This window comes from Mus pahari, chromosome 19 (assembly GCF_900095145.1).
Source record: "Mus pahari chromosome 19, PAHARI_EIJ_v1.1, whole genome shotgun sequence".
Classification (NCBI taxonomy): domain Eukaryota; kingdom Metazoa; phylum Chordata; class Mammalia; order Rodentia; family Muridae; genus Mus; species Mus pahari.
This window is the reverse complement of record NC_034608.1, coordinates 81831074-81846222: the sequence shown is the minus strand read 5'-3', so window position 1 is coordinate 81846222 and position 15149 is coordinate 81831074.

Genomic DNA, 15149 nt, shown 5'->3' with positions numbered 1-15149 from the left:
ATATATATATATATATATATATATATATATATATATATATATATATATATTGACCTACCTATCTACATTTGTCTTTTAGTCTTTAGCTTCTATAGTTTTTCACTTGAGATACCACATTTTTATGTTATCTAGTATGAGCTCCAACCTTACTATGAGGTAGGTTCAGAGATTTTAATGGGTCTTTCTTGTGGCATTGGCTCATGTATCAATAAAGCATGCTTTTATACCAATATTCTGTTTCTTAGCTTGTGAAAACCCTATTAATGTATAAACTCTATGATCCCAAACTTTCCTCCATAACTTCTGTTAGCACCTATTGTCTAGGTCTAGTAATTCATCATGGCTGCCAACTCTGCCTTATTTTAAAGATCTAGACAGGTTATGTAATGACATAACATGATCAATGTCCTTCTGTGGACAAGTGTTAAAGGATTACATGCTACTCTGTGGGACAGAGTTGTCTGTATCATCTGTCAATAATGGTAAAACACCAGCTGATCATATTTAAAAAGCATCAATTTCTGCAGGTTCACAAGGTCAGGAAAATCTGTAGATTCAAAAATTTTGGTTAATCAAAACCTAAGTTACTTTTCTATTTTTTCACATGTAGGGCTTTTGACCTCTATGTAGGAAATCTATTTTGGTTGAAGGCTAAATCTTTGTTGGACTTTTCTCTGTACTTCTGTTGTAGGACATAATACTTTTATTGTATGCTCTGAAGAAGGCCTTTACCTGTTATAATTCACTTTTATGTCACTGTTTATGTCACTGTATTACTTGTACAGGGTTCTATAGTGGAACAGAGTCAGCTTAATGGATATGTATTACAAACAGTATTTATTATATTGGTTTACATGATACCCTTTTGGAAATCCAATATGTCATCTGCATGATGGAGAGGTTGAGTGAGAAACAGTAGGTGCTCCATCCATAACCTGAACATCTCAGCAGTGCTGATACAAGAATAAAAAAGGCCTGGGTCACTGTGAGAGTGTTCACTTCTCTGACCCTGATGGAAAAACAAATAAACGAGGCTCTGGTGCCAGTTCCAGAGCTGCACCAACGACAGTGTATAACTAAGTGCTAAGTGACAAGAAACCAAAGTTGGCAGGCATGCTGCAGACAGTCCTCAGTCGGCCCCCCTCAATCTGTGGGAGAAATCAGGGTCCCGGACAGGTGGGCAAAGAGTTGGCGAGAAATGACAAATATGGGACACAAGTGAGTGCACTGTATCTGAATGTAATGTCAAATTGAGCATCAAACTTTTTATACAGAAGAAAATAGGGAAGTTAGGTGACACATCGGCAAGGTACAATGAGGTTACCAGATGCTTAATGATGCTTACACAAAACAGAGGAATGCAAACACAAAGATGGGCAGGAACTGGGCAATAAAACAACTGAGACAAAGTCAGCTCTAAGGTCAACCATATTCTTAGAAGCCAGGTGTGAGGTCTTTACACTCCCAGGGCAAGGGCTTTCAAGCCCAAGACATGGTTCTAATTAGGGAGTTCCGCTTTAGCTAGCCTTCTCATAAATAATGCAATACTCTAAAACCACAGCCTGATCTACTTCATAAACCACTGTAAATTCCTGTATATGGGAGCGACTTGGCTTTTATTCTAAGTGATTGAGTGGGGGGACTTTCTACTAATAAGTAATGTAGTCTGCCATACATAACTATAATAAGAATTCTAAACTTACTTTGCTAAGCTTGCCCTGAGATTTCTAACTCTATGTAGTAGATAGTAATTTCTGATTCTTTTCACTGTCTCTCTTACAATACTAGAGGCAATTCTGAATGTTACTGAGTAGGTAACATTCTTACTGAATTCCAATCCCATGGTTGGCTCAAGGACTACCTAGGGCATTGGTGAAGGCCAGGAAGCAAAGTTTGATTATGCTTAGGTATTTGGCAAGTCATTGCTTGGAGGCACCTATAATAAAACAACACTGAAAGAAAGCACAGAGATCCGTTCCCAAGGACAAGTTTGGAGCATTTGTTATACGGGATGCCACGGTTCCAGGAGACTAAGTTTCTGTGAACTTTTCGCCTCGGGACTGTGTCCAGGTTTCTGTCATGCATGTCACTACTGGAGTGGATGTAGCACAGGCAGAGGTGTTCTTGACTCTGTCCAAATCTCTGTATATCTGAGGTGCTGATAGAATACACTGTCCACTTCAGTTGATCCTTCTAGAAAATACCCTTCCCAAGAATATTAGTCATTCCCAGTAAAATTAAACTGATACTCAAGAATAGACATCATGTTCAAACTCTCTTAAGTATATTTTTGTCAGAATACCCATTAAGCAGAATAATAACCACATGACCTATTGTCTTTATAGTTACAATTCTGTAAGCATATGCTAGTTCTTGCTTTCTGATAGAAAAGAGTTCAATCAAGAGGCAGATAGTTAAAACAGAAGTTTATTCAGGACAGCAAATAAGGCATTCCTAAAGGAGATTGGAGTGATATGCCCAAGTGAAAGGCAAAAACAGAGTGGCTTTTAAATTGAGGATTTCAAAGTCATTTTATGAATATTTATGAGGTGGTAGATTATTCATGGAGAAAGGTGATCCTTTAATCCTCCCAACTATAATTGACTGGATCTTCGTTTGAGTTATTTTGTTCCATACCCTTTAGAAAAACCCAGAAGTAGAGTGACACAGACCCTTGGGTAGTGTGCATGTGTGGGAAGTGCCCTTGTGCCTCACTTTTGATATATCACAATTAACATAATTGCACACCAAGGATATTAGCCACAAAAACCATTCTGATTCTCAGGAGAGACAGCTGCAGCCCCTGGGTCCTAACATATCCAAAGCCTGTGTGAGATTGCCTAAAGTCCCATGGTTGACCTCGCAGTTATTGGTGAAGACATTTTTATTTGTCCTGGAGTCAAGCTGTTCTGTAATGAAGTATTTTATCACAAAAGCTGGGATCATGGTTTTATAACAAACTGGCAAACAACATGAATAAGAAACAAGACTTAGGCTATCTGTAGGACTTAATTCTTCCAGCTCCACTACTCATGTTTCTCTTCTCCATAACAGTGTCCACACCCCATCCTATATTTCTCAACACTGTTGTAAATATTTCATAATTGCCAGAGTCCTGTTAGTATAGTAGAAACCTCATATGGAGCCCTGGAACATCCATAATTCTCGGGACAGCATATGTGTGGATGCTATACACCTCTTTGTTTGACTCAATATATCTTCTCGCCTAGATTTCACATGGTGAAATCATGACATGTTCTTCATGACCATGTGTGAAGTTTCCATTGTTCTCCAACAAAGAAGCACCCAGTGATGGCTGTGCCCACTACACTTCTTTAGGGTTGCCTATTTACTCACCACTAGTATCAATTCTAACATAAATAACTTGAGGACAGGTACTGTGTCTCTCTCTTGTTCCTTGTCTTAACTCTGGTGTGTAGCACAAGCCAGAGATCTCCTAGGTAATCAATTAGCTAATACAGTTTGACCTAGTGGCTATCAATTATTTGGATGATCTTGTATTCCATTAATAAACAAGTTATGATACTAAAACCTTTTTATGTGTTTGTACTGTAGCTAGGTAGCCATTCTCTAAAACTCTAAAGTTATATATATATATATATATATATATATATATATATATATATATATATACTATAACTATCATCTGTCATATTTATTATGTCTTCAGACTTAAGAGTTACGTGCGCACACACACATATAATCTATAACTATCATCTGTCATATTTATTATGTCTTCAGACTTTTAATTTAAGCTCTGCCAGCATTGTCATCACTGGTTAAAAATGTACTATTCTCTGCATTATCTGAAATGGCACCATGATGAACTAGTGTCTTACTAATTTTCTCTGAATGTCCAATGAGTCATATAATATTTCCTGTCAAAATCTTACATCTCATTTTTTTTTTTGCTAGCTAAATGCTTCAACTACTGACATTATTTATGGAATGTAAAGTTTCAGGAAGTGAGTTAAGGCTTAGCATAAACCCATTCCATCTCATAAAATACAATTTTTTAGGATACAATTTCCAAAGTTTAACTTAGGAAAAAAATAAAGTTTTTCCTTTTAATATAGCTGCATGCTTCCTTGCTCTCTCCCAATAGCATCTCTCCATTTGTGTATACATTCACAGACATGTATGTATAGGTGATATGCAGTTGTGCATATGTGTGTATGTGTGCTGTGGTTTCTGGCTTAATTATCCACTCTGAAGGCTCTAAAGCTCACCCTCTGACTTCTTGTTCACAGAGTTTTGTGCAGAATGTCTTTCTGCTGTTGCTTTCCCCACGCAGCAGCTATGACGATTCCTGCTACAATGGCTCCTTTCCTTCAGCAAAGGTCAATTGTCCTTGGGAAAAATGGCGTCCAGAACTGGCTTTCCCTTGCTTTCTATTATCTCTGGTGGAAATTCTCAAAATTTGTCATATCTCAAATGCAGTTATAATTGTTTTTCAAGACTTCATAGCCAGAAACAGCCAGCCTGATGCTGTGAATGGGGTCTACTGGTAATGAAATGGTGCAAGTACCCTGAAATTGGATTCAATGCTAAAAGCAAATCTAAATGTATTAGGTATGCACTTAGTTTAGCACATCTCCCATCAGTTGGTCCTAATGATAGCAGATATGTCATCCCAATGTGTCCATGTCACTTTATCCTGAGGTACATGCTGACCTTTGCGTTCCAATTTCATGTTCAGTTGTTTAATGCCTCTTTGGCCGACATTTAACAACATTCTTCTTAGAAATGAAAAGATACGATTTAGCTTTTTATCTCTCCATGAAATGCAGCTTTGCTGTCTAAGTGAGTTTACTTTAGTCCGCTATTCATCTAAATCCATAAGGCAGTAATCTTCTGCTTACAGACTTTCCCATGCAGAGTGGTCATTCAGCATGGCTGTCATGGTTGTGGAGAGAGCTGGAGCTGTGCTGGTTGAAATTCTTCTCAAATGTTTTCAGCAAATTTCATCAGAATATCTAAAAGTCTGATATTTAAAATCATTATTAAGTCAATACTTTGATTAACGACATATTTTTACACTCGTTAGGCCATATATACATATATTATACACATGCATGCATAATTGAAAGCTAGATGTATGAATTACATGTATTTATTTTTCTGTTGTAAAGCCCAGTATCCTTTGGGAGCTATTTGGGATACTGGCAGTGAGAGCTGGGGATACAGCTAAGAGAAAGCACTTGTTTAGCATATGCAAGCTCCAGAATTGGTTCCCAGTACAGCAGAGCAGCAGCTGGAGGAGGGAAAAGGGAAGGGGGATAAGAAGGGTGGCTGGAGGAGGGGAAGTAGAGAAAGAGGAGAAGAGGAGGATAAGCAGAAGTAGGAAATATCAGCCTTCAGAAAAGAACAATGGAACTCTGAAGTTTCAAGGAAAGACAGATTAATACAAAAAATAACTATCAGTGATATTAAGTGCGATAAGATACATGTAAATTAGCATGGCCTGTTCTTACAAGTGTTGCTTTCATAAAATTAAACAATAAAATAATGATTTTCTTAATAAATATTATAAATTATAATTATTATATAAAATAAATATTAAAAATGTTTTTTAAAGTCTACATTTGTCTTCAAAGTTAATCAAAGAGCCAACAAAGCTCACATTGAAAGTATGGTAGGTAATCTATGTTAATTCTGATGATTTTACCAATAGTGTATAATATTTTAATATCACTTAGATATATATGTATTTAAAGGCCAAAAATTATTTAGAACTCTTTGCAATAAATACTCCTTACAGATAATTAGGCATTTGTATTTCAAGAGAAGCTTGCATACTTCTACCTTAGGCTAAGTAAAGCCTCTTGGAGAGTTTGATTAGAGTAGGATTCTCACCAGGAGATAGAGCCATGCTAACATTAGGATTCTCACCAGGAGATAGAGCCATGCTAACATTAGGATTCTCACCAGGAGATAGAGCCATGCTAACATTAGGATTCTCACCAGGAGATAGAGCCATGCTAACATTAGGATTCTCACCAGGAGATAGAGCCATGCTAACATTAGGATTCTCACCAGGAGATAGAGCCATGTTAACATTTATTTAATGCTGTGGAGTAAAGCCACCAATAATGTTTTGTGTACAAAGTAATTAATTCTATGTTGTTTTCCTCAACTTTATTTTAACTCCGACAATGGAAGGGCATTCAGTTTGCTCTGTTTCTGTGTTCATTTGGTTTATACTTCCAAATTATAGTCTGTCTTCACAGAATCAGGGCCAGAACTCAAGCAAGGACAAGAGCCGCCGAGGAAGGCTGCTCACTGGCTTGCTGTCTCTAGCACCTACTCTGCTAGCCTTCTCATACAACCTAGGACCACTGTCACCACCCAAAGTGGGCTGCACTCTCCAATTTCAACCAACAGTGAATGTAATTCCCTACAATCAGGACCACAGGGTAGTCTGACCCTGGCAATCCCTTAATTTGGATGCCCTCAGATAACTCTGAGCAGAAGCTAAGAGAATAGATTAAAAAGATTAAAAAATTTTTTACACTAGTTATAAAAGCAGGGCTAATATTTGTATGCTTTTGGCTGGGGGGAAAAAGCCCAAGATGAAAGGGATTCATTATCCAAAATTTTTAGTACATGCTAGAGTAAATTTTAAATCAGCATATCAAAATGTATACCTACAGTCTTGGCCCCAAACAACCATCAAAATGAAAACATAATTTAAGTCAGCTTACATTTCTATCTTCTGAAGGGATACAGACTTTATAATTTCCATAAATATGAATGTAAAATTTCATGCATTTAAATAAACCTTAAAATTTCAAAAAGATTTGCCATCCAGTTTGTTAAAGTAAAGCAAAATGAAAGAAAAGTTATATTCAAATTAAATATCCACAATCTCTAAGGGTGATGGAAAAATACAAGTTGATTCACCTCTTTGGGAGAGACAAATGTTACAACAGAGAAGTAGGACTCAGCACATCATAATCTATCTCTGCTAATATGCAGGACTTAACTCGTATCTACAAGTCCATAGGGGATGCACTCCATCTATGTTGCCTAGCATCTGACATCCCATCAATGTGTCTACCCCTTACAATTTTAGTACACAGCATTTTGATTGGCCTATTATTTCATTCTTCTGGTTAGTTAGTAAATGGACATAAATGGACACCCGATCAGGTCCTGTTTAACTCTTCTTAGTGTTATAAATGTGTTTTTAAGAACTGAATATAAAAATCAAAAATAAAACTAAGGTACCTTAACATACTATAATTACTTGATAAAGTTATATGGAATAACTTAGTGTACTATACTTAGTATAGTAATAGGGTACTATAGTTAGTAAAGTAACTTAGAGTAACATAATAATTAGTAAAGGAACCCTGTCTTTGTTCACAAGTTAAAAACATTAGAAATACAAATAAAAATAGTTTTTTATTTTTAAATAAGAAAAATTTTAAATCCATTATTGTTTTACTCTGAGGTTCTTATATAAAGTGGGTTAATATTTAAGGGAACAAGGGACTGGAGTTTTGGATGAGCAAGAAATCACACTGGGCGGCTGATCACTTACAAAGGAGAGTGCCCTTTAAATTAAACCATTATAATCTTGATTTCTACTTGCCCAGTAAGATCAGACTTGTGGAGAAATAAGAGCTTTGGTGAACTAAAAGTCCTGTGCCTTACTGCCGTCAGCTTTAATTATTTCAGTCCCAATATCATCTGTCCCCTTGATAAGTAGCAATATTTTTCCTTTTTTTTTTTTTTTTTGGTCCTGCTTTTTAAGTTTATGTGTTCATATTAACAAAACATACTACTTTGATGATTAAATGTAGATTGAAAAGTGGGATAATGTAGCTGAAAATACTGACATTTTAAAGTAATGCTTAGTTTAATTTGCTGAACAGCCAAGAAGAGATAAAATTATAAGAACAATAATCCTATTCACAAGCTGTTCATACAGCCATGAATAAAGGTAGTTTAAAAAATGAGACTTTGTTTGTTTTGCTCACTGGCACAGCCTCTGTATCTATCTGAGTGCCTGACATACAAAAGAAAGCAAATAAATATTTGTGGTTGAGTGAGGACATGTTTTTCTAGTTCTTAAAACCTTCACTGTGATCTGAGGATTCTATATTATATTATCTCCATTTTCTGTCAAGTTTAATGTATTGTTTTTCTCTATCATCAAACATCCATTTCTCCCAAACTAATCTTGCAATTTTGACTTTGTCCAAACTGGAGGATTGCTTTCTTTTTAAATTAACGAATTACCTTACATCCCAACACCATTTTCCTCTCCTTCCTCTTGTCCCAGTCTTTCCATCCCACCCCTCCTCATCCACTCTTCTCAGGAGAGGGGAGGCCTCCCATGGGTATCAAACAGCCTTGGAATATCAAATTGCAGTAAGACTAGCCACATCTTCTCCTATTGGGGCTAGGCAAGGAAGCCTAGTAGGTGGAAGAGGTCCCAAAGGCAGGCAACAGAGTCAGAGAAAGCCCCTGCTACTACTGTTAGGAGACCCAGCTGTAAAACTGTTTATGTATGTTCAAAGGGATTTTATCAGTTCCATGTGTGCTCCCTGGTTGGCAGTTCAGTCTGTTTGAGCCCCTGTGAGGCCAGATTAGCTGAATCCGTAGGTTTTCTTGTTGTGTCATTGACCCCTGTGGCTCCTATACCTTTCCCCCCCTTCTTCCACAGGATTCCCCAAGCTCCTTCTAATGTCTGGCTGTGATTCTCAGCATCAGTTTCCATCAGTTGCTGGGTGAAGCCTTTATGATTATGATTGTGCTCGGCTCCTATCTGCAAGTAGAGCATACTCCTGCCTCTTACAGCATCCTTAATAATAGTGCTATTAATGTCATTTCTATGTTACTGAAGGTACTCGCTGCTACTGCCAGTGATTCCGATGATGAGAATTGATGATGGTGATGAAGTGAAGGTGGTGACTGGTGCTGCTAGAATTTGATAATAGTGAGGATTAATTGTCATTGTATTGGCTAGTTTTTTGGTCAAATTGATATAGCTAGAATCACCTGAGAGGAAGGAACCTCAGCTGAGAAAAACGTCTTCAAACAGTCAGTCTGTACAGAAGGTTGCGACACATTTTCTTTTTCTTTTTTTTTTTCGGTTTTTTTGAGACAGGGTTTCTCTGTATAACCCTGACTGTCCTGGAACTCACTTTATAGACCAGGCTGGCTTCGAACTCAGAAATCCGCCTGCCTCTGCCTCCCGAGTGCTGGGATTAAAGGCGTGCGCCGCCACACCTGATGTGACACATTTTCTTGATGATGAAAGTGGGAGGGCCTCACTTGGAGTGGTGATAACTCTGAGCAAGTGGTCTTGGCTTGTATGAAAAAGAAATTTGAACAAGTCATGATGAGGAAGCCAGCATTCAATGTTCCTCTATGGTTTCTGTTTCAGTTTCTGCTTCCAGGTTCCTTCCTGGGTTCTTACTCTGACTTACTGAGATGATGGCCTGTGATCTGGAAGTATAAGCCAAACAAGCCCAGCTCTCTCTTAGTTACTTTTGGCCATGATATTTTATCATAATGATATAAATTCTAATACAATAATGATGGTGATGATGATGGTAAGGGATGAAGAATTAGAAGAAGAAGAAGAAGAAGAAGAAGAAGAAGAAGAAGAAGAAGAAGAAGAAGAAGAAGAAGAAGAAGAAGAAGAAGAAGATAGTAGTAGTATCACATATTCCTTAGCCTGATCCATCACACACCCTTAAATACTTTGAAACATGTTTCTCTATGTCTTTATTAAGGTCCAAGCCTGCTCACTATCTACAGTGCTTTATATTCTTCCACATCAACATATGGAAGGCATTTTTTGAAATTGCTTACTATACACAAGTCTGTGTCTTGTGCCTTCTGCTTCTATTCCCCCAGTATATATGCTGTCATACTCTTCCCCCAGTAGATAAGCTGTCATACTCTTCCCCCAGTAGATAAGCTGTCATACTCTTCCCCCAGTAGATATGCTGTCATACTCTTCCCCCAGTAGATAAGCTGTCATATTCTTCCCCCAGTAGATAAGCTGTCACACTCTTCCTCCTTGCTTCCTGATGAGTGGGAACTGCCTACTTTCTTTCATTTTTCCTTCAGTCTGTCATAACAGGGAACAGATGGCACACTAAGATCAAGATGATTTTAGCTGTGTGTATATTTACAGAGATTCACCATAAAATGAGCAAGGACAAGGAAGCACGGAGCTAAAGAAGTAAGCAGAGGCTGACAGTGGGAGAGCTACCACCATTGCTAAGCACTAAGGCAGGGAGAGGGGGAGTGGCAGCTGGCGCCACAGAGAACAGAGACCTTCCATTGAGAGCCATCACTTCATTGAGAGCCAAGGTAAACCCAAATGGAAGGGATCTGTGCGATGCACACTTAATTCTCTTCCATACCTTTTTTCTTACTCTTGCTGATGTTCCTCACTATTTCTTCCCAAAGAAAATCAAGACTGAAGAGATGCTCTTGGTTGTAATCAGTATGAGCTTCTGGAGGACGGAGCAGCTAGAGAAGAGAGGAGACTGGATGCTCAGTATAAGCATCAAGTACCATTTCCCATCTCTGTATCCATTTTCATCTCTTGTACTCCTGGGTCACAAGTCCTAAAGAACAGTAGGCTTGTATTAGAGCCTGAACCTGTTACAGGGTCCTTTCTTGCCTAGAGATCCATGAATAATTGTACACTTAGAGGTCACCCAATAAAGGATTGAAAAATACGTCAAATGGCATATTTCTTATGAAACTATATGGCAGTTTGGATCTTTCTGTCATGTTAGAATCCACAAAGTGGAAATCACAGAGGAAGGGAGTTCTAAACAACAGCTGAGACTTTTGAGCCTCAGGTCGGCTTCAACTGAAGAGTTAGGGGACTTACTGATACTCACAGTTATATAAAACTCCCACTGATTCAGTGACCACGCACTGTAGGCTTATATTTTCCTAAACCTATTTTAATAAGGGTTTCCAAATGCTTCAACCTCCTTTCTAGCCCAGCCAAAAGGTAAGGGAGAAAGGTGGTTTAGTAGGACAAGGAGGATGTGAACCTGTTTAGAAGAAGTTCTTTGGTGCAATTTCAACTATGAATCAGTAGCGGTAATCCAGTCCAATCAGCAAACACCAAATACCAATCAGTAGCAGTGGCTTGATCCAGAAGAATCTGCAATGGTTTGCTGAATTGGCACAAATCCACAGAAGCAGCAAGAAGCAGCTGGAATACCATGAGGAGTTCTTTGACTCTTTCCTTTCTATGAAGTCATAACAGACAAATACCAGCTAAGACCAGCAGTGCTCACTAATGCTGTCTATTGGGTTATACTTATACTCTTTCCAAATATCACACATCCTCTCAAGTGTCTGCCTCTCACATATCTGCTTCAGCACAACATAAGACAACTTCAAGAAAAACCTTAAATGACACAACTGAGACTCCAGAGAAACTAGACATTTCTACTTCAACAGACAATGGGTGGGCAAGTTTAGACAGCAATTCATTATACATTCAGGGTTAGGAGCTTGAAAGAAAGAAAATGTGGCTCCTTTTATATAACTTAATAAAGCAAGAGACAGGCCCAAGAAATGTGATCTCACAGAAGGTCCTCGTATTGGAGTTAATAAGGCTTTACTGAATGGAGACAGGAAGAGTAATAAACTGGTCATTGAAGTTAGCCTAGTCATGGGATATTCAATCATCTCTCTGCTTCTATCATGCTCTGACATTCAGATACCAGACAGGGGTGCTCATTTGGTGGAAGAGGCATCAAGAGAATTCAGATCTCTCTTCTGGCACTTCTGCTCTTTCTGGGGAGAACTAACATCATTTTGGTTTCAACATTGTCATTCTCTAGCCTGTGCCAGGAATAGAACTTCCAGAAGAACCAAGCACATTTTCTGATTTTAGCCATGGAAAAACTGTTTCTTTGAGGGGGAGATCCCCTGCTGTAAAAGTGCTTGGGCAGTTTCTACACTGTTCTCCTCAGGGTAGGAATCTCATCAATCTGATCTTCATTTGACTTTCATGTGGAGATCGATCAATACACACCAAATCACCGATCTTCCCAAACCTCATAGGCCAGTTAGGGTTATTATTTTCAAGTTATAGTTTCCACCCTATAGTAGTCATCTCACTACAATGTAGAGAACCCCTTAATTACTAACGCCTATTAATGTAAAGCCAACAAATACTGATCGTATTGTACAGATGGGCAGATTATTCAAGGACTTGTTTCATCTCTCTGTGTTTCCCTCTGTTTCTCTTTCTCTCTGACTCTCTGTCTGTCTCTCCACATACACATACATAGAAGGAGACAGAGAGAGAAGAGACAGAAACAGAGACAGAGAGACAGAGACACGAGAGAGTTAGAGAGAGAGAGAGAAGCAGAGAGAGACAGATACACATAAAGAGACACAGAGAGAGACAGAGAAATACACACAGAGAGAACACAGTAGAATAACAGCTCCTCAGCTAGATAAAGAATTACAATATTATTAAAGCTGGGTACGTACAGAAGATTGCTGACTGTGATCATTGACATAGATAAGGTGGAGCACATGTGACAAACCAATGCTGAGCACCAGGAAATGGGGTTGGTAATGAATTGTACCAGTAAAAATGATATGTGGTGTTCCTGCCTGCACGCAGACCAGCGCCTTGTCTGCGTGGGCAGAACACCTTGGGGTGGGTTCACACTTGAGCGCCAAATGTGTGGCTCTGCCTGCAGAACCCACTGTGGATCTGAACTGGAGGACGAGAACTCCTGAGAAGGAACAGGGCTGCGAAAGGAAATATGGGGCCTTGGCAAAGTGTCTGATCAAAGCCCAAATCTTTATTGTCAGGACTGGCTTAAGTACAAAGAAGAGTTCCCAGCATTCCCCTGAGTCCTTAGAAGTTGCCACAGCGTTCTCGCGATGATGGGCAGTCCTGGCAGTGGCGGGCAGGTCTCTGATGGTGGGCGGTCCAGGTGACGGTGGGCGTTGACAGTGGGCGGTTTGAGGACGCTGTGTTCCGGTCTGGTGCACTCCGGCTGCGCGATCCCCCGCGTGCCTGTAAAAGGCAGGACACCGTTTAGAGGGAGGAGCCAACAATGATACAACTATCAAAAAGGGGGATATAGATATAGCCTGTGATATATAGTATGCGAATAGTTATACAGCTGGTTTAGTTCATGATAAATATACTAAATGCCGATTATGCATCCATATTTTTTGTTTGATAAAAAGACATAAATATTGGTAATTGAACACCATGTTTAAATCTTTAGTTTTTAACAGTGTTCCTATTGACAATGACTATTTTATAAACATACTGCAACGAGACTTTTTTTCTTTTTTTTGGTACATTAGTGATGGAGGAGAAAGTCTGGAAGCTATAAATTGGCTATAATCTGTGCTACATTGTCTTTATTCATAAAATCAGTTTTTAAAATTCCGACTATATACATTTCAAGTGTATCTTCCAGGACTGTGGGAATAATATGGTATTCTATAATCAAACTGTATTCCCATATTCCTAGTTTCCTGAATTGTTAGGCTTTCTCCTTACAGTACTCCAGCATAGTTAGCATATTGGTTTCATTATCATAGGCTGTTGTCGACCCAACTCTCATCTGGTATATTCTTATCACTCTTAGGTACCCAAGGGAATACACTGTATGCCAAGTCCTGATTGGATTGAACACTGTCCCCCAAGTTTGAGTTATTTGAAACTTCGATTACTCTTCTTTTTGTCAAATACCCATGCATCCTTCAGTCACACATGCTCTCTGAAAATGTTTCAGATAAAGGGAAAAGAATCTGATATTTGCATTGCCTTAGAGTGCATGCAACTTGTCTCATTTTGTGCCAATTTGAAACCTTTCCATTGCAGTAGATCGAAGCAGGATCAAATGCAGGTGAAATCCTATAGGATCAGAGATGAAATGAAGGGCAGTTCCATGAGAACTGACATCAGATTAGAAAGCAATCAACTGACCCAGGAGAGGTTTCATACAGAGGTGCGCTATACAGTCTCAGGGATGGGGAAGGCCAGTGAACTGTAATGTGAGCAGTTAATGATAACTCCAACATCCAAGGTTCTCAGTCTCAAGTCTGTCCATATCTTCTTATCCAGTAATCTAGGGTCCACTAATTAGCCATCAGGGTAAGGATTATGGTAATATTGAGTAGAGTTTGTTCCATTTGATGTCTTAGTAAGTCTAAACTTGATTCCCAGCTTTACCTACCATGTGACAATAACATAACATATAAGAGATTTAAAATTTGCTATGGAGAATGGTTCTCCATATATGCTGTTAATTTTGTCTTCAAATGTGTGAGGGTGTGTGTGTGTGTGTGTGTGTATTCTTAAGGGTTAAGGGCTACTCCAGTGATTTCACAGTTAATAAAAGCTGTATTGTTAACCACATACTCCAGAGAGCTCAAAACTGCTCCATTTTGATGGTTTATAAAGAGAATTCTCAACTCATAATTCAATATGACATTACAAAATATAACATTACAGGAGCAAAATTAGAACAGGGTGTGCAGAAGAGGTGAGGCAGCAACTTTCAAGAGAACTTTGCCAGAGTAATCACAAAAGTTCTAAGTCCTCCGGCAGCCAGCAGTGACAGCTGCTGCTGTCCACCAGGGGGTAATTAAGGACTGGTTCCAAGGGCTTCTACTAGGAGCTAAATTATCAAGGGAAGTAAATGTTTGGAACAATGCACACCACTGTCACAGAGTAGAAAGCACGGTTATCCACCCTCAGGAGACCTGGGAATCATGAAGACATCCATAGACCCAAAGTATTGGTCACAGTAGAGGAGACAATCTTAAAAACAAAGTCTTATTGAGGACAGCCGTCTCAGGCCTATGTCTAGTCTTTCTCATACACCAGGGTAACTCTGCTGCAAGTATTGCAGTTATTGTACAGATCTGAGTGCCATCATGAGTTAAAACCCATGAATATGAAACAGCCATCCTTTCTAAGTTTATGTTAGTATTGTATGTTGAGAGTGTACATTAAATTGTCTTCTCTTCTTATTCTACTACAGCATTTATTGGATTATATCTTAATAGTAAAACTGGTCACTTGTCAAAAACTTCAGAAATTTTCACTCAATATTTTCACTGGGCTGAATGATACATTGATTCAAAGAACT